This window comes from Nerophis ophidion, linkage group LG06, assembly GCF_033978795.1.
Source record: "Nerophis ophidion isolate RoL-2023_Sa linkage group LG06, RoL_Noph_v1.0, whole genome shotgun sequence".
Classification (NCBI taxonomy): Eukaryota; Metazoa; Chordata; class Actinopteri; order Syngnathiformes; family Syngnathidae; genus Nerophis; species Nerophis ophidion.
In genome coordinates, this window is record NC_084616.1 from 6,001,551 (window position 1) to 6,027,222 (window position 25,672).

The 25,672-nt window shown below is 44.7% G+C and overlaps 1 long non-coding RNA gene across 1 annotated transcript; it reads right to left on the bottom strand.

The window, feature by feature from the left end:
- Positions 1-1,961: 1,961 nt before the first annotated feature.
- Positions 1,962-24,377, bottom strand: LOC133553862 (uncharacterized). The gene is made up of 3 exons (XR_009806987.1): positions 24,278-24,377; positions 3,697-3,822; positions 1,962-2,106 (listed from the first exon to the last, which is right to left on the bottom strand). It is a non-coding gene; the product is annotated as an uncharacterized LOC133553862 (long non-coding RNA).
- Positions 24,378-25,672: the final 1,295 nt, after the last annotated feature.

A 25,672-nucleotide genomic window follows, 5' to 3' on the forward strand; every position in this document is an offset into this window, starting at 1 on the left:
TATTGAAACAGATGGTCGGAGTATGGAGGCAGATAGCGAAAACGAAATGGAAGAAGAAACTGAAGCTATTGACGCTATTCGGCCATAGCGTGGGTGTACCTAATGAAGTGACCCATAGCATGGCTGCCTTATTAGCATCGCCGGTAAAATGTGCGGACCAAACGATCAGGACTTTCGCATCTTGTGACACTGGAGCAACTTAAATCCGTCGATTGGTAAGTGTTTGTTTCGCATTAAATGTGGTTATCTAGTTTCAAATGTACATACAGCTAGTGTAAATAGCATGTTAGCATTGATTAGCATAGCATGTTAGCATCGATTAGCTGGCAGTCATGCTGCGACCAAATAATTCTGATTAGCACATAAGTCAACAACATCCACAAAACTCACCTTTGTGATTTCGTTGACTTAATCGTTGCAAATGCATCTGCAGGTTATCCATACATCTCTGTGCCATGTCTGTCTTAGCATCGCCGGTCAAATGTACAGACACTCTGGCACATTCAATGGGGGTCTGGCGGCAGATTTCTTGCCTGTGGTGCAACTTGAATCCCTCCCTGTTAGTGTTGTTACACCCTCCGACAACACACCCACGAGGCATGATGTCTCCAAGGTTCCAAAAAATAGTCGAAGAAACGGAAAATAACAGAGCTGAGACCCGGTGTTTGTAATGTGAAAATGAAAATGGCGGGTGTGTTACCTCGGTGACGTCACGTTCTGACGTCATCGCTAAAAGACCGATAAACAGAAAGGCGTTTAATTCGCCAAAATTCACCCATTTAGAGTTCGGAAATCGGTTAAAAAAATACATGGTCTTTTTTCTGCAACATCAAGGTATATATTGACGCTTGCGTAGGTCTGGTGATAATGTTCCCTTTAACTTTAGGTGGCAATACATACTGATGAACTTGAGGAATGCTCATCAAACACTTATTTGGAACATCCCACAGGTGTGCAAGCTAATTGGTAACGGGTGGGTGCCATGATTGAGAATCTGGAGAAATCACTGTAAGCGACGATATTACAGACCTTTGATCCCTCAGGCGGTAGTGCATCAAAAACCGACATCAGTGTGTAAAGGATATCACTACATGGGCTCAGGAAGACTTCATAAAACCACTGTCAGTAACTACAGTTGGTCGCTACATCTGTAAGTGCAAGTTAAAGCTCTACTATGCTAAGCGAAGCCCATTTATCAACAACATCCAGAAACGCCGCCGGCTTCTCTGGGCTCGAGCTCATCTAAGATGGACTGATGCAAAGTGGAAAAGTGTTATGTGGTCTGACGAGTCCACATTTCAAACTATATTTGGAACTGCGGACGTGGTGTCCTCTGGAACAAAGAGGAAAATAACCATCCGGATTGTTATAGGCGCAAAGTTCAAAAGCCAGCATCTGTGATGGTATGGGGGTGTATTAGTGCCCAAGGCATGGGTAACTTACACATCTGTGAAGGCACCAATAATGCTGAAAGGTACATACAGGTTTTGGACTAACATATGTTGTCATCCAAGCAATGTTATCATGGACGCCCCTGCTTATTTCAGCAAGACAATGCCCAGCCAAGTGTTACAACAACAGAAGAAGATGGATGGTTTGCAAAAAATATTTTTTTATCCAAATAGGTGAAATTAGATCATCTGCCAGGGCACACCCGACTGTATGTCACGGCGCACTAGTGTTCCGCGGCACAGTGGTTGAAAAACACTGATGTAAAGTGCATAGGAATCTAGACTACAGTGACCACTGAAACAACATCGTTTATTTACCTAATTGAACTTCCGTTTCTGCGTGTTGGCTGCATTCTGCTCGAAGAAATGTAAGCAGAGTGACGAATGGAAAAAAAGTGGATTTTTGGCGGCCCTATTGTTAAAGTTTTGGTCAAGTGGGGGTGACCCCAGGATGCAGAGGCGGGAGACAAGGTGGGATTAAAAAAAACAAAAACATTTAATTTGACGAAAAGGGATAAGTAAGGGCAGATGGGGCAGAAACGCACACCATGTAATCAGGACAAAATAGCTTCCTCAGAGGTTGGCGGGTGAAAGGGCCAGGGCACACTGAGCAAGGCAAGAGTCCAAAACAAGAAATCATTTTACCTCAGGGAGACTAGAAAATAAACACACAAGAAGTTAGGGAAATTCAGGACAAAGTAGTGAAAACGTACCGGGACTGGTGAAGCAGGTGCATGCACGAAGTGACTTCTGTCATGTCTGGGATCACGTTTTGTTTAAGTTATGTTCTGCTTGGTTTTTGGACTCTTTTTACTTCCTGCTTTCTCACTCCCTTGTCTTGTTTACATTGTTACCCATTAGTTTCACCTGTTCCACATTTGGACTCATGGTGCACTCGCGTTTGTTTTGTCACCATAGCAACCCATTAGTTTTCCCCTGTCCTCAGGACTCACGCACCTGTCTTTAATCATGTCTTCAATATTAAAGCCCGTAGTTGCCAGGCAGTCAGGCTGGCGACATCACTCCAGACACCCCTGCTAATCTGACCAGGCCATAGTTCATGCTGCTCTTTTTTTCATGCCCATTTCTTGTCACAGTAAGTGTTTATTCGTTTTATGTTCATAATTTTTTGCCTAAGTGCTAGTTTTTGTTTTTCATGGCTACGTGTTGTACCTCCCCTGTGAGCACATTTTGTTTGTACTTTTTGTAGTTAAAATTTAAAATGTCTCCACTCGCACGCCATGTCCAGTCAAGTTGTTTTGCATTCCGGGAAAACAAACCACGCCAAAGTCTTAGTCTTGACAAGTTTGGGATACAATAACCAACACAGCCAGGTTAATTGAGAGCAGGTGTGCCGTAAGGTCCGCCCCCTTGCCGAGGACAAAACACTGATAACACAGGTGCAGAAAAGGAGAAGACAGGATGTGACAGTCTCTTGCTGTCGTGCAGGGTTCCCAGGACCATCAAGGAAGGACATTTTGCTCTTGAGCACGTTTGACTCTTTATTTCCTTGTGAGCGCCTTTTGTTTATACTTTTTGGAGTTAAAATTAAAAATGTCTTTACCTGCACGCCATGACCAGTCAAGTTGCTTTGCATTCCGGTAAAACAAACCACGCCAAAGTCGTAGTCTTGACAAGTTCGGAATACAATAACCGGCGAGGCCAGGCTGTCAGTGACGAGCCAAAATTCTGCCAGGTTAATTGAGAGCAGGTGTGCCACAAGGTCCGCCCCCTTGCCGAGGATAAAACACTGATAACCCGGCTACCGAAAAGGAGAAGGCCGGATGTGACAGTCTCTTGCTGTCGTGCGGGTTCCCAGGACCATCAAGGAAGGGCATTTTGCTCTTGAGCACGTTTGACTCTTTATTTTGCAATAAAGCTTTTCTGCAGCTCGGATCGCTTTTCAGGTTCTTCTCCGCTGCTCGCTCCTCGGTCGTTTTCCGTGTTGCCGTCTCTCCTGCGCTGCATCTGCTGCGGACTCTCCACCTCCTTCTACCCTATTCTCTCCTCCTTCTCCTCTTTTACAGGATTGCTTATTATTTTTATTGGATAAAAGTCTGTTAGTTTTTTCCTTTATTACCCCGTGTGTTATTTATTCCACCCCATATTTGTTCCCACTACCGCACCTTAAGTTGGAGTCTTTAATCTCGTTATTTGCAAATATAATGACAATAAAGTCCATTCTATTCTATTCTATTCTAGTCAGGAGAAATGTTAGTAGTTTCCCGGTGTGTGAGTCACGCACCTGAATTCGATTGCGGGGGTGTCGCTCACGGAGCACTCCGCCTCTTCACTCTGCTGCATCCTTTGCCTCCTTACCTCCATCTTGGGCAGGGCTGCAGCGTGCCCCGCCTCTCCACACAGGATAAAACTAAAACAAGGAAAAATGTTTTGCATGGAATAAAGCAGCAGATGTATTGATGTTCCTTTCTTCCCTCCGCAGGCGATGATGGGGGGAGGAGGAGGAGGAGTAGTCAAAGCGTACTGAAGATGAAAGGCTGGTGACTAGAGAGTGGACATGAGAGCGAGGGATACTATTGTTCCTCATAATAATAAAACCCTCCCCGAGACGAGGACACGGGTAGAAAATGACAGAAGCTGCTGAGTGCACTTTGTGATGCTGAAAGCAAAAAGGTACGAAGGCTCTTTGAAAGCTGCTCATCAGTTTTTACACCCCCCCCACCCCCCCTTTGCAGGAGCGTGCAGGTAAATAGAGCCCGCGAGTAGCCAGTCATTGGGGGCCCGCGTACGAAAAAACTCATCAAAATCCCGAGGTTCTAACAGCGTTTGTTTGTGTGCTCACTGATGTGTGAACCAGGTCTCTCACACCAGGAGTCAAACCACTTTGTCTTTCAATTGTCCAAGATGTCCAACACAAACACAAGAAAACAATGAATCCTTTATTATTGTTATCAGCATCAATAATAAAGCAATACGTTTATTCTACCCGAATTAAAAGAAATGCCAACTTAATCAATCCATTAATCAATGTTTATTTATATAGCCCTGAATCACAAGTGTCTCAAAGGGCCCACATCAGGGCAAGGAAAAACTCAACCCAGTGGGATGCCAATGTGAATGACTGTGAGAAACCTTGGAGAGGACTGCAGAAGTGGGTGACCCCCCCCCCCCCCCAGGAGAGACCAGATGCAATGGACGTCAAGTGGGTCTGGTATAATATTGTGAGAGTCCAGTCCATTGTGGATCTAACATAATAGTTAAGAGTCCAGTCCCAAGTGGATCTAACATAATAGTGCAAGTCCAGTACATAATGGATTTAACATAATAGTGTGAGTCCAGTCCATAGTGGATCTAACATAATAGTGAGAATCCAGTCCATAGTGGATCTAACATAATAGTGAGAGTCCAGTCCATAGTGGATCTAACATAATAGTGAGAGTCCAGTCCATAGTGGATCTAACATAATAGTGAGAGTCCAGCCCATAGTGGATCTAACATAATAGTTAAGAGTCCAGTCCATAGTGGATCTAACATAATAGTGCAAGTCCAGTCCATAATGGATCTAACATAATAGTTAGAGTCCAGTCCATAGTGGATCTAACATAATTGTGTGAGTCTAGTCTATAGTGGATCGAACATAATAGTGAGAGTCCAGTCCATAGTGGATCTAACATAATAGTGTGAGAGTCCAGTCCATAGTGGATCTAACATAATAGTGAGTCCAGTCCATAGTGGATCTAACATAATAGTGAGAGTCCAGTCCATAGTGGATCTAACATAATAGTAAGAGTCCAGTCCATAGTGGATCTAACATAATAGTAAGAGTCCAGTCCATAGTGGATCTAACATAATAGTGAGAGTCCAGTCCATAGTGGATCTAACATAATAGTGAGAGTCCAGTCCATAGTGGATCCAACATAATAGTGTGAGTGTCCAGTCCATAGTGGATCTAACATAATAGTGAGAGTCCAGTCCATAGTGGATCTAACATAATAGTGAGAGTCCAGTCCATAGTGGATCTAACATAATAGTGAGAGTCCAGTCCATAGTGGATCTAACATAATAGTGAGAGTCCAGTCCATAGTGGATCTAACATAATAGTGTGAGAGTCCAGTCCATAGTGGATCTAACATAATAGTGAGAGTCCAGTCCATAGTGGATCTAACATAATAGTGAGAGTCCAGTCCGTAGTGGATCTAAAATAATAGTGAGAGTCCAGTCCGTAGTGGATCTAACATAATAGTGTGAGAGTCCAGTCCATAGTGGATCTAACATAATAGTGAGAGTCCAGTCCATAGTGGATCTAACATAATAGTGAGAGTCCAGTCCATAGTGGATCTAACATAATAGTGAGAGTCCAGTCCATAGTGGATCTAACATAATAGTGAGAGTCCAGTCCATAGTGGATCTAACATAATAGTGTGAGAGTCCAGTCCATAGTGGATCTAACATAATAGTGAGAGTCCAGTCCATAGTGGATCTAACATAATAGTGAGAGTCCAGTCCATAGTGGATCTAACATAATAGTGAGAGAGTCCAGTCCATAGTGGATCTAACATAATAGTGTGAGAGTCCAGTCCATAGTGGATCTAACATAATAGTGAGAGTCCAGTCCATAGTGGATCTAACATAATAGTGAGAGTCCAGTCCATAGTGGATCTAACATAATAGTGAGAGTCCAGTCCATAGTGGATCTAACATAATAGTGAGAGTCCAGTCCATAGTGGATCTAACATAATAGTGAGAGAGTCCAGTCCATAGTGGATCTAACATAATAGTGAGAGAGTCCAGTCTGTAGTGGATCTAACATAATAGTTTGAGTCCAGTCCATAGTGGATCTAACATAATACTGATAGTCCAGTCCATAGTGGATCTAACATAATAGTGAGTCCAGTCCATAGTGGATCTAACATAATAGTGAGTCCAGTCCATAGTGGATCTAACATAATAGTGAGAGTCCAGTCCATAGTGGATCTAACATAATAGTGTGAGAGTCCAGTCCATAGTGGATCTAACATAATAGTGTGAGAGTCCAGTCCATAGTGGATCCAACATAATAGTGAGAGTCCAGTCCATAGTGGATCTAACATAATAGTGAGAGTCCAGTCCATAGTGGATCTAACATAATAGTGAGAGAGTCCAGTCCATAGTGGATCTAACATAATAGTGTGAGAGTCCAGTCCATAGTGGATCTAACATAATAGTGAGAGTCCAGTCCATAGTGGATCTAACATAATAGTGAGAGTCCAGTCCATAGTGGATCTAACATAATAGTGAGAGTCCAGTCCATAGTGGATCTAACATAATAGTGTGAGAGTCCAGTCCATAGTGGATCTAACATAATAGTGAGAGTCCAGTCCATAGTGGATCTAACATAATACTGAGAGTCCAGTCCATAGTGGATCTAACATAATAGTGAGAGAGTCCAGTCCATAGTGGATCTAACATAATAGTGAGAGAGTCCAGTCCGTAGTGGATCTAACATAATAGTTTGAATCCAGTCCATAGTGGATCTAACATAATAGTGAGAGTCCAGTCCATAGTGGATCTAACATAATAGTGAGAGTCCAGTCCATAGTGGATCTCACATAATAGTGAGAGTCCAGTCCATAGTGGGGCCAGCAGGAAATCATCTTGAGCGGAGACAGGCCAGCAGTGCACAGACGTTGTCCTGACTTTGGAATGTACATTCCAGCCGCGGGACTATTTTTACAAGGAGCGTGTCAGTCTCAAACCTCCACCTTCCCCCATCAGCCGCCTCCCAGACTGGAGTACCTTGCTCCTGGTCCCAACACCTTCCATCCGCTCCCACAGGCAGCTCGTTAAAAGGCAGCGCTAGAGAAAAGGTGGACTAGCTGCTCCAACTCTGCCGTCAGCTCTACAACAGCAAATAGATTACTTTACACGCCGCTTCACACGTTCCGATAGTTTCTCTCTCGCTCTCCTTTCTTTCTTTTTTTCTTGCTTTCATACATCCCTCCAGCTCGTCTTTCTTTGCTTCATCTCTGCGAAGGCTGCATTTTTCTTTCCGACTCGCCGGCATGTTGGCAACAGCGGCCCGACATTAACGACCAGCTTGACAAGGCACAGTACATCCAGTGTTATTGCCCGGGAGAGACTTGTAATCAAGAACTGTATTGATCCACCCTGTAATTCCCCCGCTTGCGTCGAGTGTTGGAAGAATGTCACATCGTAGCACTTGATGACGGGCAGATGCATCATAAAATAAAATTAAAAAAGGGTATTCCGTGGACCAGTTTCACCACATTTGCCTATCCATTCACGTACACATATTGACACATGGCAGTCATCACTCTGCAGGCCGTCAACAATGCGCTGAACCGCCTCCTTTCAACCACTGTGCCTCGGCACACTCATTATCGACGGTCACCGGAACGAGTATGACAATCCTCCTGGTAGGGGTGTATCCCTTCATGGAGGATGCCTGTGCGTGACTTAGTTTAACGTGGGGGGAGTGGTGCACGGGCAGTCACCACATGGTCCTTGATAGAATCGGGTCAGGGTCCAGTGGCTTGGAGTCCAAGACGACTGGGGACCCTTTTCTGCTGCAGCCTTCTTCCGCATTCGCAGCCGTTGTGGTAGTTCTTAACTCTACCGGAATGCCCTCCCGGTAACAGTTCGAGATGCCACCTCAGCATTTAAGTCTCACCTTAAAACTCATCTGTATACTCTAGCCTTTAAATAGACCTCCTTTTTAGACCAGTTGATCTGCCGCTTCTTTTCTTTTTTCTCCTATGTCCCCCCCCCCTCCCTTGTGGAGGGGGTCCGGTCCGATGACCATGGGTGAAGTACTGGCTGTCCAGAGTCGAGACCCAGGATGGACCGCTCGCCTGTGTATCGGTTGGGGAGATCTCTACGCTGCTGATCCGCCTCCGCTCGGGATGGTTTCCTGTGGACGGGACTCTCGCTGCTGTCTTGGATCCGCTTTGAACTGAACTCTCGCGGCTGTGTTGGAGCCACTATGGATTGAACTTTCACAGTATCATGTCAGACCCGCTCGACATCCATTGCTTGCGGTCCCCTAGAGGGGGGGGGGGCGGGTTGCCCACTTCTGAGGTCCTCTCCATGGTTTCTCATAGTCAGCATTGTCACTGGCGTCCCACTGGATGTGAATTCTCCCTGCCCACTGGGTGTGAGTTTTCCTTGCCCTTTTGTGGGTTCTTCCGAGGATGTCGTAGTCGAAATGGTTCGTACAGTCCTTTGAGACATTTGTGATTTAGGGCTATATAAATAAATATTGGTTGATTGATTGATATCGTCTTCCACCTGCTCCGCCGTTGAGGTCTTCACCGTATCCCTGGCTAGGGGGCGGTCAGGTACTAGGCCTTTTCCATGGGCCACCTGGGGCAACAATAGTTAAGGGGTAAACCTCCTAGTGCCCCAAGACCCCATAGGGGAGCCTCCACTGCCGGATGCACTTTAAGATCATGCCCAGGACACCGCGGCACACTAGTGTGCCGTGAGATAAGTCTGGTGTGCCGTGGGAGATGATTTAATTTCACCTAATTGGGTCAAAAATATTTTTTGCAAACCAGTAATCATAATCCGCAAATGTGCCGTTGTTGAGTGTCTGCGCTGTCTAGAGCTCGGCAGAGTAACCCTGTAATACTCTTCCATGTCAGTAGGTGGCAGCAGATTTGTAGATGTTTTTCGTGATCACAATATGCAGATAACAGCGGAAGGCAGGGTGAAGGTAAAAAAAGGATCTAACGCTTAAACCAAAAATACACAAAGGCGAGTGTTGCTAAGAAAAGGCATCGAAGTTTAGAGATGGTTATGCAGATCGAAACTAAAATGGAACTGGCTGCTAAGTAAACAAAAACAGAATGCTGGACGACAGCAAAGACTTACTGTGGAGCAGAGACGGCGTACACAAAGCACATCCGAACATGGCATACCAATCAACATAAAGAAGGATAGCGGCCGCACAACTTAAATAGTCTTGATTGCGAAAACAAAGCGGGTGCTGGGAATAGCGATCAAAGGAAGACATGAAACTGCTACGAGAAAATACCAACAAAACAGGAAAAGACACCCACAGATAGGAGCGCAAGACAAGAGCTAAAACGCTACACACAGGAAAACATCCATCCATCCATCCATCCATTTTCTACCGCTTATTCCCTTTCGGGGTCGCGGGGGGCGCTGGCGCCTATCTCAGCTACAATCGGGCGGAAGGCAGGGTACACCCTGGACAAGTCGCCACCTCATCGCAGGGCCAACAACTTCAAAATAAGTTGTGAATGTGACAGGTGGTGACATCACACCTGCTTTGAGACAAGAGCTATAGTGATGCATGCTGGGTAATGGTTTGAATTCATTTCCAAAAATTACGAGGACGACTTTTTGTCGTCAATATCGGCTGCTGAGTTTCATTTTTTTATGTTTTCTGCTGATGGTGTGCCTCGGGATTTTTGCAATGAAAAAAAATGTGCCTTGGCTCAGAAAAGGTTGAAAAACACTGCTTTAGACAACAGGCCAGGCCGTGGTAATTGGAGCCCTTACTTTTGACAGGAGGACTCTTTATTATTGTTCTCTTTTCTCCTCCAGGTAACCACATCCCTTTATTTGTTGCTTCTTTGTTCAGTTAATATAGTTTACAGTAGACGGCATTTTCACTGGTCCACAATCTGTTCTCTCCATCATCCCAGAGTATTTTGTGGATCCCGGACAAGCCCCCAATTATACATACTTGCATTGCATAAAAGAGCTGACAAAATATAAGATAAAAAGACTAGATTTTAGGAAAAAAAATACAAAAAAACAGTGAAATTTTCTGTCCACGCAGTTAGTTAATTTTACTTAAAAAAGACATCCTAAATTAGGTTTGTTTATCTAGAAAATAGCAGCCGCCGGTCCATTCTCAAACATGTACATATTGGGAGAGTCCAGTCCATAGTGGATCTAACATTATACTGTGAGATTCCAGTTCATAGTGGATCTAGCATAATAGTGAGAGTCAAGTCCATAGTGGATCTAACATATTAATAAGATCCATCAGTGCACACAAATATAAACAAAACGTCAGTCATTCCATTCACATACCCATAATGTTACAATAATGTCTCTACTTTGCTTCTCCAGGTAACCACATCCGTTTATTTGTTGCTTCTTTGTTCAGGCAATATAGTTTACAGTAGACGACATTTACATTGGTCCATAATCTGAGCACATCATCCCAGAGTATTTTGTGGATCCCGGACGAGCCCCCAATTATACATACTTGCATTGCATAAAAGAGCTGACAAAATATAAGATAAAAAGACTAGATTTTAGGGAAAAAAAATACAAAAAAACAGTGAAATTATCTGTCCACGCAGTTAGTTAATTTTACTTAAAAAAGACATCCTAAATTAGGTTTGTTTATCTAGAAAATAGCAGCCGCCGGTCCATTCTCAAACATGTACATATTGGGAGAGTCCAGTCCATAGTGGATCTAACATTATACTGTGAGATTCCAGTTCATAGTGGATCCAGCATAATAGTGAGAGTCAAGTCCATAGTGGATCTAGCATATTAATAAGATCCATCAGTGCACACAAATATAAACAAAACGTCAGTCATTCCATTCACATACCGATATTGTTACAATAATGTCTCTACTTTGCTCCTCCAGGTAACCACATCCGTTTATTTGTTGCTTCTTTGTTCAGTTAATATAGTTTACAGTAGACGACATTTACATTGGTCCATAATCCGAGCACATCATCCCAGAGTATTTTGTGGATCCCGGACAAGCCCCCAATTATACATACTTGCATTGCATAAAAGAGCTGACAAAATATAAGATAAAAAGACTAGCTTTTAGGACGACATTTTGTTCTTTGTTCAGTTAATATAATTTACAGTAGACGATATTTCCATTGGTCCATAATCCGTTCTCTCCATTGACTATGAGCACATCATCCCAGAGTATTTTGTGGATCCCGGACAAGCCCCCACGAGTCCCTTCAATTATACATACATGCATCTAATAAAAGAGCTAACAAAATATAAGATAAGAGGAAAAAAAAAATACAAAAAATTAGCGAAATTATCTGTCCACGCAGTTAGTTAATTTTACTTTAAAAAGACATCCTAAATTAGGTTTGTTTATCTAGAAAATAGCAGCCGCCGGTCCATTCTCAAACATGTACATATTGGGAGAGAGTCTACTCATTTACATTCAGTGCACACAAATATACAAAAAACGTCAGTCATTCCATTCACATACCCATAATGTTACAATAATGTCTCTACTTTTCTCCTCCAGGTAACCACATCCGTTTATTTGTTGCTTCTTTGTTCAGTTAATATAGTTTACAGTAGACGGCATTTTCATTGGTCCACAATCTGTTCTCTCCATCATCCCAGAGTATTTTGTGGATCCCGGACAAGCCCCCACGAGTCCCTTCAATTATACATACTTGCATCGCATAAAAGAGCTGACAAAATATAAGATAAAAAGACTAGATTTTAGGACGACATTTGTTTTTTTTTTCAGTTAATATAATTTACAGTAGACGACATTTTCATTGGTCCATAATCCGTTCTCTCCATTGACTATGAGCACATCATCCCAGATTATTTTGTGGATCCCGGACAAGCCCCCACGAGTCCCTTCAATTATACATACATGCATCTAATAAAAGAGCTGACAAAATATAAGATAAGAGGAAAAAAAAATACAAAAAATTAGCGAAATTATCTGTCCACGCAGCTAGTTAATTTTACTTGATAAGACATCCTAAATTAGGTTTGTTTATCTAGAAAATAGCAGCCGCCGGTCCATTTTCAAACATGTACATATTGGGAGAGAGTCTACTCATTTACATTCAGTGCACACAAATGTACAAAAAACGTCAGTCATTCCATTCACATACCCATAATGTTACAATAATGTCTCTACTTTGCTTCCCCAGGTAACCACATCCGTTTATTTGTTGCTTCTTCAGTTAATATAGTTTACAGTAGATGACATTTTCATTGGTCCATAATCCGTTCTCTCCATTGACTATGAGCACATCATCCCAGATTATTTTGTGGATCCCGGACAAGCCCCCACGAGTCCCTTCAATTATACATACATGCATCTAATAAAAGAGCTGACAAAATATAAGATAAGAGGAAAAAAAATTCAAAAAATTAGCGAAGTTATCTGTCCACGCAGCTAGTTTATTTTACTTAATAAGACATCCCAAATTACGTTTGTTTATCTAGAAAATAGCAGCCGCCGGTCCATTCTCAAACATGTACATATTGGGAGAGAGTCTACTCATTTCCATTCAGTGCACACAAATATAAACAAAACGTCAGTCATTCCATTCACATACCCATAATGTTACAATAATGTCTCTACTTTGCTTCCCCAGGTAACCACATCTGTTTATTTGTTGCTTCTTTGTTCAGTTAATATAGTTTACAGTAGACGGCATTTTCACTGGTCCACAATCTGTTCTCTCCATCATCCCAGAGTATTTTGTGGATCCCGGACAAGCCCCCAATTATACATACTTGCATTGCATAAAAGAGCTGATAAAATATAAGATAAAAAGACTAGATTTTAGGAAAAAAAATACAAAAAAACGGTGAAATTATCTGTCCACGCAGTTAGTTAATTTTACTTAAAAAAGACATCCTAAATTAGGTTTGTTTATCTAGAAAATAGCAGCCGCCGGTCCATTCTCAAACATGTACATATTGGGAGAGTCCAGTCCATAGTGGATCTAACATTATACTGTGAGATTCCAGTTCATAGTGGATCTAGCATAATAGTGAGAGTCAAGTCCATAGTGGATCTAACATATTAATAAGATCCATCAGTGCACACAAATATAAACAAAACGTCAGTCATTCCATTCACATACCCATAATGTTACAATAATGTCTCTACTTTGCTTCTCCAGGTAACCACATCCGTTTATTCGTTGCTTCTTTGTTCAGTTAATATAGTTTACAGTAGACGACATTTACATTGGTCCATAATCCGAGCACATCATCCCAGAGTATTTTGTGGATCCCGGACAAGCCCCCAATTATACATACTTGTATTGCATAAAAGAGCTGACAAAATATAAGATAAAAAGACTAGATTTTAGGAAAAAAAATACAAAAAAAGTGAAATTATCTGTCCACGCAGTTAGTTAATTTTACTTACAAAAGACATCCTAAATTAGGTTTGTTTATCTAGAAAATAGCAGCCGCCGGTCCATTCTCAAACATGTACATATTAGGAGAGAGTCTACTCATTTACATTCAGTGCACACAAATATACAAAAAACGTCAGTCATTCCATTCACATACCCATAATGTTACAATAATGTCTCTACTTTGCTTCTCCAGGTAACCACATCCGTTTATTTGTTGCTTCTTTGTTCAGTTAATATAGTTTACAGTAGACGACACTTACATTGGTCCATAATCTGAGCACATCATCCCAGAGTATTTTGTGGATCCCGGACAAGCCCCCAATTATACATACTTGCATCGCATAAAAGAGCTGACAAAATATAAGATAAAAAGACTAGATTTTAGGACGACATTTTGTTCTTTGTTCAGTTGATATAATTTACAGTAGACGACATTTTCATTGGACCATAATCTGTTCTCTCCATTGACTATGAGCACATCATCCCGGAGTATTTTGTGGATCCCGGACAAGCCCCCACGAGTCCCTTCAATTATACATACATGCATCTAATAAAAGAGCTGACAAAATATAAGATAAAAAGAGGAAAAAAAAATACGAAAAATTTGTGAAATTATCTGTCCACGCAGTTAGCTATTTTTACTTAATAAGACATCCTAAATTAAGATTTTTATTTTATCTAGAAATTAGCATCCGCTGGTCCATTCTCAAACATCTACATACTGAGAGTCAGTCTACTCATTTGCGTTCAGTGCAAACAAATATAAACAAAACGTCAGTCATTTCATTCACATAGCTATATTGTTACAAGAATGTCTCTACTTTAGCATGCAGCAGGGCGTGCATCAGTATTTCCATTCACATACCGACAATGTGAATGCAAACACACAAAGTAAACATCCGTCAGTCTGTCCATTCACTTACGGTACACAAAAACTCGAGTCCATTCACATGTGTGAGTCAGGCATTCTAACGCCAGTCTGTCCATTTGCGTACACAAACACAATAAAATCCAATTTGACTTATGTGAGACATCTGTCAGTCCATTCAGAGAATACAGCACACACACACACACAATGTAAAACCTTGCAGTCCATTCAGATAATCATTCTGCCCAGTTACAGGCACTCAGAACATTTGTCAATATGTCTATTCACGTATAACAGACCTGGGCATGGATGTCTATTCACTATGGTAATCTAATTAGATTTCAGAATCAGAAATACTTTAATAATCCCCGAGAGGAAATGAACATTTTCAGCACAATCCCGTTCAAGATCAGACAAACATTACAGGGAGACAGAACAGGATCGCTTCTGGTGCCCCGTACAACAATGGTGAGAAACAGGTAAACGCTGGGGAGGTAGGAGGGGAATTCAGTTTATTCCTGGGTCCCTGGAGAGGGGGTCCAGACTGAGGCCAAGAAAGAAAAAAAAACTCTTAACCATAGCACACACAAACATGTGTGAGAGGAAAACATGAAAGAACTCAAAGGACCTTAAAGACCTTATAAGAGCAGAGCTGATGCAACCAACCATTTCTCCACACAGCCTCAAAAGTAAAACAACAAAAACAACAAAAAAACATACACTGTGGTGGCCTCTGCGGTGTTCCACGCCATGGTCTGCTGGGGTTCGGGGGAGCATGGCCATAGACAGGAGCAGACCCAACAAAGCAACCAAGAAAGCCGATTCCACCCTCGGCCGCCCACCAACTCTCGGCCAGTGTCCAGTCCGCATGGATGCGTCCAAGGAGACCGAAGTGTCTGATACCTGCTCATTCAGTCAAGACACTGAGAAGCTTGTCCGACCCAACCCTGTCTCTTCACCCGCATCTCCTCCGGTCTCTCCCCACGGACTCTGGTGTGGCAGAGACCCAGCAGCTGGACTCCATGGCCAAAAGGCTCCCGGGAGGCGGATCCAGAAGTTCACAAAAAAGCACTACTGAAGTCACTAAAGTGCCACCCCTTGTCGCACAGTCCCAAAGGGTCCCCAACCACAAGGCAAAAAAAACATGCGAAAACATCCATCCATTTTCTACTGCTTGTCCCGTTGGGGGTCGCTGGAGCCTATCTCACCCGCATTCGGGTGGAAGGCAGTGTACACCCTGGACAAGTCGACACCTCATCACAGGGCCAACATAGATGGACAGACAACATTCACACTCACATTCACACACTAGGGACCATTTAGTGTTGCCAATCAACCTATCCCCAGGTGCATGTCTTTGGAAGTGGGAGGGGCCTATCCCCAGGTGCATGTCTTTGGAGGTGGGAGGGGCCTATCCCCAGGTGCATGTCTTTGGAAGTGGCAGGGGCCTATCCCCAGGTGCATGTCTTTGGAGGTGGGAGAAGCCTATCCCCAGGTGCATGTTTTTGGAGGTGGGAGGAGCCTATCCCCAGGTGCATGTCTTTGGAGGTGGGAGGAGCCTATCCCCAGGTGCATGTCTTTGGAGGTGGGAGGGAGCCTATCCCCAGGTGCATGTCTTTGGAGGTGGGAGGGAGCCGGAGTACCCGCAGGGAACCCACGCCGTCACGGGGAGAACATGCAAACTCCACACAGAAAGATCCCGAGCCCGGGATTGAAACCAGGACTACCCCTGCACCACCATGCTGAAACAAGAGGATTAATGTGGTAATCTAATTAGTTACTATGGTCATCTAAGTTTTTTGGGGGGTTTTTCAAGGCGTGTCATAACGTTTATAGCATTCAATTAAACATTATTGTGAGGTAATGTCACCGGGGACTTGCCTGGAGTTCCTTAAGGCTCTGGATGCTGTGGGGCTGTCTTGGTTGACAAGACTCTGCAACATCACGTGGACATCAGGGGCGGTAGCTCTGGATCAGCAGACCGGGGTGGTTGTTCTTCTCTTTAAGAAGGGGAACCGGAGGGTGTGTTCCAACTACCCTGGGATCACACTCCTCAGCCTTCCCGGTAAGGTCTATTCAGGTGTACTGGAGAGGAGGCTATGCCAGATAGTCTAACCTCGGAATCAGGAGGAACACTGTGGTTTTTGTCCTGGTGGTGGAACTGTGGACCAGCTCTATACTCTCGGCAAGGTTCTTGAGGGTGCATGGGAGTTGGCCCAACCAGTCTACATGTGCTTTGTGGACTTGGAAAAGGCATTGGACCGTGTCCCTCGGGAAGTCCTGTGGGGAGTGCTCAGAGAGTATTGTGGCGGTCCGCTCCCTGTATGATCAGTCTCAGAGCTTGGTCCGCACTGCTAGCAGTAAGTCGGACCCATTTCTAGTTAGGGTTGGATACTGCCAAGGCTGCCCTTCGTCACCCATTCTGTTCATAACTTTTATGGACTGAATTTCTAGCCGTAGTCAGAGCGTTAAGGGGATTTTGTTTGGTGGCTGCGGGATTAAGTCTCTGGTTTTTGCAGATGATGTGGTCCTGAAGGCTTCATCTGGCCAGGATCTTCAGCTCTCACCGGATCGGATTGCAGCCAACTGTAAGGCGATTGGGATGAGAATCAGCATCTCCAAGTCGGAGTCCATGGTTCTTGCCCGTAAAACGGTGGAGCGCCATCTCCGGGTTGGGGAGAAGACCCTGCCCCAAGTGGAGGAGTTCAAGTACCTCGGAGTCTTGTTTACGAGTGAGGGAAGAGCGCATCGTGATATCGATAGGCAGATCGGTGCAGCGTCTTCAGTATTGCGGACGCTGTATCGATCTGTTGTGGTGAATAAGGAGCTAAGCTGGAAGGCAAAGCTCTCAATTTAACGGTTGATCCACGTTCCCATCCTCATCTATGGTCATGAGCTTTGGGTTATGTCCAAAAGTACAAGATCACAGGTCCAAGCGGCCGAAATGAGTTTGGGTCTCTCCCTTAGAGATAGGGTGAGAAGCTCTGCCATCCGGGAGGAACTCAAAGTAAAGCCGCTGATCCTCAAAATGGAGAGGAGCCAGATGAGGTGGTTCGGGCATCTGCTCAGGATGCCACTCGAACGCCTCCCTAGGGAGGTGTTTCGGGCACGTCTGACCAGTAAGAGAAGACCCAGGACACGTTGGGAAGACTATGTCTCCCGGCTGGCCTGGGAACGCCTCTGGATCCCTCTGGAAGGGCTGGACATAGTGGCTGGGGAGAGGAAGGTCTGGGCTTCCCTGCTTAGGCTGCTGCCCCCGCGACCCGACCTCGAATAAGCGGAAGATGGATGGAATATTTTGAGGTTGTGTATTAGTGTTCCTATAAGATATATCATCCCCCAGACACATTTTTTTCTCTAGTCAAAATAAATGCCCGGACCTGACATATACACACATAAGTAAACATTTATCGTACATGTAAAGTAAATATCGTCCATTTACCAGTTCAGTCCGCATCCACCGAGGCAGCCGGCAGGTTGCAGAGTACGCCTCCATCACGGTGCTAATGGAGCATGTGCCGCGTTTATATTTACATGGGGGATCATTTAATTCCGTCATTTTCACGTAATTGTGTCTCCCAGGACACACCTGCATGTGGATGCATGTTCATCTCAGCATGACGGGTTTGTTAGTTCCCCGGCTGACTGCACACAACCATGTGTTGGGTACTTTTTCCAGCCCTGTTACTGCAGTATCCTGGCCTCCATTGTGAGGACCTGACGTAAATTTGATTAAGTACTGAAAGTCAGTTTTAAAGGACATGCACGTTGTATCAATGTTAGTGTAGAGAGGCGGAGCCCCCGAACGAGCAGTACGGCCCAAGATGGCGGCAAGGAGGCGGAGACGATGACCGAGCGGAGAGGCGAGGCGTGCCGGGAGCGACGCTACGAGCGAGATCACAATTGACTTATCTCCTTACAGTGTATGAAAGGGGAGAAGGAGGAGAGATCGGGGCAGAAGGAGTAGGACTGAGAAGCAAGAGCGCCCAAGAGCAGACGAGGACGACGACTACGGCGGCTGAAAAGCAGACCGTGAACGAGCAGTGGAGGGAGGAGCTGAAAAGCGACCCGACCTACACTATAAAGAAGTCAAACCTGCAAAAGAGGTGTCCTTCCTGGGTGGTCAGTGGAACCCGAGCGGGGACAGGGAAAGTCTTTCACAGTTAGGTAATGAACAACTCGGACATAATGTTGGAACATGCCTTTTTACGATGTTTAATCAATGTTGGGTTCTGACGTTGATTGGACCATTGAATTTTGTTAAATTTTCCAACCAATATTCAAAATATTCAAAAACAACGTTGAAACAACATGTTTGTTGACAATGTTTATTCAAGGAGGCGGAGACGATGACCGAGCGGAGAGGCGAGGCGTGCCGGGAGCGACGCTATGAGCGAGATCACAATTGACTTATCTCCTTACAGTGTATAAAAGGGGAGAAGGAGGAGAGATCGGGGCGGAAGGAGTAGGACTGAGAAGCAAGAGCGCCCAAGAGCAGACGAGGACGACGACTACGGCGGCTGAAAAGCAGACCGTGAACGAGCAGTGGAGGAAGGAGCTGAAAAGCGACCCGACCTACACTATAAAGAAGTCAAACCTGCAAAAGAGGTGTCCTTCCTGGGTGGTCAGTGGAACCCGAGCGGGGACAGGGAAAGTCTTTCACAGTTAGGTAATGAACAACTCGGACATAATGTTGGAACATGCCTTTTTACGACGTTTAATCAATGTTGGGTTCTGACGTTGATTGGACCATTGAATTTTGTTAAATTTTCCAACCAATATTCAAAATATTCAAAAACAACGTTGAAACAACATGTTTGTTGACAATGTTTATTCAAGGAGGCGGAGACGATGACCGAGCGGAGAGGCGAGGCGTGCCGGGAGCGACGCTACGAGCGAGATCACAATTGACTTATCTCCTTACAGTGTATGAAAGGGGAGAAGGAGGAGAGATCGGGGCGGAAGGAGTAGGACTGAGAAGCAAGAGCGCCCAAGAGCAGACGAGGACGACGACTACGGCGGCTGAAAAGCAGACCGTGAACGAGCAGTGGAGGAAAGAGCTGAAAAGCGACCCGACCTACACTATAAAGAAGTCAAGTCTGCAAAAGAGATGTCCTTCCTGGGTGGTCAGTGGAACCCTAGCGGCGACAGGGAAAGTCTTTCACAGTTAGGTAATGAACAACTCGGACATAATGTTGGAACATGCCTTTTTACAACGTTTAATCAATGCTGGGTTCTGACGTTGATTGGACCATTGAATTTTGTTAAATTTTCCAACCAATATTCAAAATATTCAAAAACAACGTTGAAACAACATGTTTGTTGACAATGTTTATTCAAGGAGGCGGAGACGATGACCGAGCGGAGAGGCGAGGCGTGCCGGGAGCGACGCTACGAGCGAGATCACAATTGACTTATCTCCTTACAGTGTATAAAAGGGGAGAAGGAGGAGAGATCGGGGCGGAAGGAGTAGGACTGAGAAGCAAGAGCGCCCAAGAGCAGACGAGGACGACGACTACGGCGGCTGAAAAGCAGACCGTGAACGAGCAGTGGAGGGAGGAGCTGAAAAGCGACCAGACCTACACTAAAAAGAAGTCAAACCTGCAAAAGAGATGTCCTTCCTGGGTGGTCAGTGGAACCCGAGCGGGGACAGGGAAAGTCTTTCACAGTTAGGTAATGAACAACTCGGACATAATGTTGGAACATGCCTTTTTACGACGTTTAATCAATGTTGGGTTCTGACGTTGATTGGACCATTGAATTTTGTTAAATTTTCCAACCAATATTCAAAATATTCAAAAACAACGTTGAAACAACATGTTTGTTGACAATGTTTATTCAAGGAGGCGGAGACGATGACCGAGCGGAGAGGCGAGGCGTGCCGGGAGCGACGCTACGAGCGAGATCACAATTGACTTATCTCCTTACAGTGTATGAAAGGGGAGAAGGAGGAGAGATCGGGGCGGAAGGAGTAGGACTGAGAAGCAAGAGCGCCCAAGAGCAGACGAGGACGACGACTACGGCGGCTGAAAAGCAGACCGTGAACGAGCAGTGGAGGAAAGAGCTGAAAAGCGACCCGACCTACACTATAAAGAAGTCAAGTCTGCAAAAGAGATGTCCTTCCTGGGTGGTCAGTGGAACCCTAGCGGCGACAGGGAAAGTCTTTCACAGTTAGGTAATGAACAACTCGGACATAATGTTGGAACATGCCTTTTTACAACGTTTAATCAATGCTGGGTTCTGACGTTGATTGGACCATTGAATTTTGTTAAATTTTCCAACCAATATTCAAAATATTCAAAAACAACGTTGAAACAACATGTTTGTTGACAATGTTTATTCAAGGAGGCGGAGACGATGACCGAGCGGAGAGGCGAGGCGTGCCGGGAGCGACGCTACGAGCGAGATCACAATTGACTTATCTCCTTACAGTGTATAAAAGGGGAGAAGGAGGAGAGATCGGGGCGGAAGGAGTAGGACTGAGAAGCAAGAGCGCCCAAGAGCAGACGAGGACGACGACTACGGCGGCTGAAAAGCAGACCGTGAACGAGCAGTGGAGGGAGGAGCTGAAAAGCGACCAGACCTACACTAAAAAGAAGTCAAACCTGCAAAAGAGATGTCCTTCCTGGGTGGTCAGTGGAACCCGAGCGGGGACAGGGAAAGTCTTTCACAGTTAGGTAATGAACAACTCGGACATAATGTTGGAACATGCCTTTTTACAATGTTTAATCAATGTTGGGTTCTGACGTTGATTGGACCATTGAATTTCGGCAAATTTTCCAACCAATATTCAAAAACGACGTTGAAACAACATGTTTGGTGACAATGTCAGGTTACGACATAAATTTGACCATTGAAATTTGGTGGATCCAATGTTTGACATTAACGTTTTTTCAATTTACGAATACAACTGTTTAGCGATGTTGTTTTGAAGTCAGTTTCAAAGAACATGTATATATAATCCAGTGACGTGCGGTGAGTTTCATGGCTGGTGAGGCACTGACTTCATCACAGTCAGATTTACAAACATATGAACCCTACAGAGTATCTTATTCACCATTTGATTGGCAGCAGTTAACGGGTTTAAAAGCTCATACCAGCATTCTTTACACATACAAACTGTAACACACAAAAAAGCACATTTAATAAAAACATTTTTTATTATGGTCTTACCTTTACTTATAAATGAAGTCTATGAGCCACTCCTTCTGAACAAAAGCATCGATAACTTGTTTATAGAAGTCTTCCTTATCTTTCTTCAGTTTTAAAAGTCTCTCTGTCTCGATGGAGATCTTCCTTTATTACCTCCTGCTTCGATTGAAAGTCCAGTTTAGAAAACTGTTTTATTTTAGATATGTAATCCTCCATGTTAAAAGTCCAGGCGAGAGGAAAAAATAAACAATTGCTGCCGCTGCACTTGACTTGCTAACTGTAGCTGAGTATTCGCAAGAATGATCCCTGGGATCACTAGCCCCCTCTACCACCATGAGGCAGGATTACAGCGTGCCTCACACAATGCATCTTCGCAGCCGTTTTATGTTTGCTCAGCACAAGAAATACGTTACACACATAGAGTTGTTGACAAAATACACTGTACATTATATACCTCAGCTAACTAAACTATGGAAACGTATAATATAATTCATACAGCAATACGGTCTCACTGCACAGCAGGGCAGCAGTTAGCCGAGTCATTGCGCAATCCATGGTGAGGCTCAACTGGCTGCTGCCTCACCGCAAGTCTCTTCTCAGTATTTCAACGGCAGATGTGAAAATTCAGCGATTTGGAATAAAATTATGAAAAACTGGAGAAGTTAAATGGAAAATAACTTTATAGTATTGTCAAGTTCTTCGGGTTTTTTCGCAGCTGTGCCCAAACTTGAAAGGGCCAGTGGGACTCAAGGACACAAAGGGACAACTCAATCCTCTTTCCTTGTGATTTATTGATGTTTGGAGACTTGTCCAGGGTGTACATCGCCTTCCGCCCGATTGTAGCTGAGATAGGCGCCAGCGCCCCCTGCCACCCCAAAAGGGAATAAGCGGTAGAAAATGGATGGATGGATGGATGATTAGAAGCAATCCAATAAAGTGGGTTATCGGTGTAAATGAATGGATGAATAGAATGAATAGTCGAATAGTTGATAGTTGAATAGTAGAATAGTCGATTAGATGACTAGTTGAATTGTAGAATAGTTGAATAATTGGATAGTAAATTGGCCGATTAGAATAGCCGATTAGGTGGATAACCTTAATCAAACAGAAAAAAGAACACATTATCAATCCATCCATCCATCTTCTTCCGCTTATCCGAGGTCGGGTCGCGGGGGCAACAGCCTAAGCAGGGAAACCCAGACTTCCCTCTCCCCAGCCACTTCGTCTAGCTCTTCCCGGGGGATCCCGAGGCGTTCCCAGGCCAGCCGGGAGACATAGTCTTCCCAACGTGTCCTGGGTCTTCCCCGTGGCCTCCTACCGGTTGGACGTGCCCTAAACACCTCCCTAGGGTGGCATCCTGACCAGATGCCCAAACCACCTCATCTGGCTCCTCCCGATGTGATGGAGCAGCGGCTCTACTTTGAGTTCCTCCCGGATGGCAGAGCTTCTCACCCTATCTCTAAGGGAGAGCCCCAAACTCATTTCGGCCGCTTGTACCCGTGATCTTATCCTTTCGGTCATGACCCAAAGCTCATGACCATAGGTGAGGATGGGAACGTAGATCGACCGGCAAATTGAGAGCTTTGCCTTCCGGCTCAGCTCCTTCTTCACCACAACGGATCGGTACAACGTCCGCATTACTGAAGATGCCGCACCGATCCGCCTGTCGATCTCACGATCCACTCTTCCCCCACTCGTGAACAAGACTCCTAGGTACTGGAACTCCTCCACTTGGGGCAGGGTCTCCTCCCCAACCCGGAGATGGCATTCCACCCTTTTCCGGGCGAGAACCATGGACTCGGACTTAGAGGTGCTGATTCTCAATCCGGTCGCTTCACACTCGGCTGCGAACCGATTCAGTGAGAGCTGAAGATCCCGGTCAGATGAAGCCATCAGGACCACATCATCTGCAAAAAGCAGAGACCTAATCCTGCGGTCACCAAACCGGAACCCCTCAACGCCTTGACTGCGCCTAGAAATTCTGTCCATAAAAGTTATGAACAGAATGGGTGACAAAGGAGTCCAACCCTCACTGGAAATGTGTCCGACTTACTGCCAGCAATGCGGACCAAGGTCTGGCACTGATCATACAGGGAACGGACCGCCACAATCAGACAGTCCGATACCCCATACTCTCTGAGCACTCCCCACAGGACTTCCCGAGGGACACGGTCCAATGCCTTCTCCAAGTCCACAAAGCACATGTAGACTGGTTGGACAAACTCCCATGCACCCTCAAGAACCCTGCCCAGAGTATACATCTGGTCCACAGTTCCACGACCAGGACGAAAACCACACTGTTCCTCCTGAATCCGAGGTTCGACTATCCGGCGTAGCCTCCTCTCCTCTTGTGTTTACGAAACACATTAGTGTTCCATAAATATACATCAAAATACATGCTTTGCTTTACTTTTAAATCAATCCAACCATAATTAATTCCCACTAATAGGGACTAGGTTTAAGAATAAACTTGAACATTTCCAATAGTATGAATGAAATTAAATGTAAACAATCCAAGAATAAACTTAAACATCACTGATAACTTTTTAAATTTACTTTCAGTCAACTTAAACATTGTTTGTCAACATCAGTAAAATCAACTCCTTTAAACATTTCCCCCAGTAAAATCATTTTCTTGAAACATTCCCCTCAGTCCAAACAAGCAAACAAATACTTCTTTCCTTTGCTTTTCTCACCAGTTGTGTCTTCAGAGTCCAGACAGGAGCAGTCTTCCTTCCTCTCAGGTGACTGACTGAAGCTCCAACATGGTGAGCATTTTTTTCTGAGCAGGTGAACTCCATCAAGCCAATCTGGTGGAAGCAGGTGGAGATGTTCAGCCCTCAGCTCTCACTGCTGCCCCTTCAGGCCTGGAGTGTGCTCTGCAACTCAGTGCTTTTTTTTCTGCTCTATCTTTGATTTATAATCACTGGAAACATATAACCATTTCATTATTTTTATTTTTTTTTTACATTTTTTTTCTTTCCATGATGGCAGGTGAGGCAGGTGCCTCACCTGCCTCCCCTGACTGCACGTCACTGGTATAATCACTCTTGTATCAATGTCTGGTGCCTACACACACACATTGTATTTGTACTTCTCTTGTAAGTATTCCAAGGACACACTCCAGTCCATGGGTGTCAAACTCCGGCCCGCGGGCCAATAGTGGCCCGCCGTGTAATTTAATTTGGCCCTTGAGGTAATATGAAATTAAGATTATACTGTAACACCGCATTCACCGCTGATACTCATACTTGCCAACCCTCACGATTTTCCTGGGGAGACTCCCAAAGTCCAGTACCCCTCCTGAAAATCTCCCGGGGCAACCTTTTCATCCGAATTTCTCCCAATTTCCACTCGGACTACAATATTTGGGGCGTGTCTTGAAGGCACTGTCTTTAGCGTCCTCTACAGCCTGTCGTCACGTCCGCTTTCCCGCCATACAAACAACGCGCCGGCCCAGTCGCATAACATAAAGTACGTGGCTTTAACACACACAAGTGAATGCATTGCATACTTGATCAACCGCCATAAGGGTCACACTGTACTGGCTCACCAGCACTGGCTTCCTGTGCACTTAAGATGTGACTTTAAGGTTTTACTACTTACGTATAAAATACTACACGGTCTAGCTCCAGCCTATCTTGCCGATTGTATTGTACCGTATGTCCCGGCAAGAAATCTGGGTTCAAAAGACTCCGGCTTATTAGTGATTCCTAGAGCTCAAAAAAAGTCTGCGGGCTATAGAGCGTTTTCCGTTCGGGCTCCAGTACTCTGGAATGCCCTCCCGGTAACAGTTCGAGATGCTACCTCAGTAGAAGCATTTAAGTCTCATCTTAAAACTCATCTGTATACTCTAGCCTTTAAATAGACCTCCTTTTTAGACCAGTTGATCTGCCGCTTCTTTTCTTTCTCCTATGTCCCCCCCTCCCTTGTGGAGGGGGTCCGGTCCGATGACCATGGATGAAGTACTGACTGTCCAGAGTCGAGACCCAGGATGGACCGCTCGTCGGGACCCAGGATGGACCGCTCGCCTGTATCGGTTGGGGACATCTCTACGCTGCTGATCCGCTTGAGATGGTTTCCTGTGGACG